Source organism: Marmota monax, unplaced genomic scaffold (genome assembly GCF_021218885.2).
Source record: "Marmota monax isolate L192 unplaced genomic scaffold, Marmota_monax_Labrador192_F-V1.1 WCK01_AAM20220418_F8-fsc00073, whole genome shotgun sequence".
Taxonomy (NCBI): Eukaryota; Metazoa; Chordata; class Mammalia; order Rodentia; family Sciuridae; genus Marmota; species Marmota monax.
The window spans coordinates 8,961,368-8,962,831 of NW_026692846.1; positions in this window are offsets into that span (position 1 = coordinate 8,961,368).

The following is a 1,464-nucleotide window of genomic DNA, read 5'->3' on the forward strand; positions in this document are numbered from 1 at the left end:
TCTTTTCTTTCTTCCCTCTGTCCCCACCTCCAGCCCCGCTTGGCCAGCCTCCCCCCTGACAGCTCTTAAAGGGACAGTTCCCGGACTGTGGTGCACAGAGGTCACGAGCAGACAGTCCCTACCAAGGAGCCCTGGTCCTGCTGGACAGGCCACAACGGCGGGGAGGGGGCGGGTGCAGGGGGGTGAGGTGAGCCAGGGTCCCTGGACGGCAGGGTCCCTGGGGAATGACCCCCTCCCACTCGTCTAGGCTGCTGGCTTCGGGGGGTCTTCATTGCTTCTCTCCCCCTGCCTGTCGGTCCCCCTGGAGAAATGATAGGAATTCAAGGAGGAACCCGCCCGACTCCAGCTGTCGGACCCACTGCCTCAGACCAGGTGGTCATCAGGAGGGACCCTCTTCCCACACAGGAGCGGCCGTGGGTGCTGGAGCTGGCTCCAGTTACTCTGGGCACTGTTGTCCCCAGTGAGTTTGGGCCCCTGGCCTTGCCGCCTGCTGGACAGTGGCCACAGAGGTGCCTCGGCTGTCTGGGAGGGAGGCTGATCTGCCCAGCCCAGCCCCATCCTCTCCGGACAGACTTCTGCAGCAGCCTCCCAACTGGTCCCCAGGCTCCCCCCAACCTCCTCCCGTTCACACGCCTCTGAGCAGCCAGAGAGATCTGGAAGGGCACACACGGGGCACACACGGGGCACACACAGGGCACACACAGGGCACACACGGGGCACACACGGGGCACTCCTGGATGCACTTCCCCAGGCTGATCTGCTTTCCTCAGTGCGTGGCCTCTGGCCCAGCTACCCCCCTGGACACTTCTCTTCCCACGTGTGCTCTGTGCTCGGCCACCATCCCAGCAAGTTCCATCTCCAGGCCTCCGCAGCTCTACCTGAGGCTTAGATCACGGCCCTGTGGGGCGGCTTAGGGAGAGCAGTGAGCTTGTGCCCGTGGAGGGGCTGATGATCCCCGTGGACACGACCCCACCAGAGATGACTGATGGCTTCTCTATTCAGTAACATGGGAGTGGGCCGACCAATTCTAGTCCATGAGACACAGGAGGAAATCTTCTGCTAGTGCCTAGAAAGGATTGCCATGCTCAAGGAAAGAAAAAGAATGCCCCTTTTCATCTTGTTCTTTCCTGGTGTGTGAGCATCATAGCTGGATCTGCAGTAGCCATTTTGGTGTATGAGGCACAAGCCCGAGGATAAAGGAATAGAGGGAATAAGAGTCTGGGTTCTTCACCATTTGACCCAGTTATCCCACTCCTTGGTATATACCCAAAGAATTTGAAATCAGCATATTCTAGTGACACAGCCACATCAATGTTTATAGCAGCTCAATTCACAATACCTAAGCTGTGGAGACAGCCTAGGTGCCCTTCAACAGATGATAGATAAAGAAAATGTGGTATATATACATAATGGAATATTACTCAGCCATAAAGAAGAATGAAATTATGGCATTTGTTGGTAAAT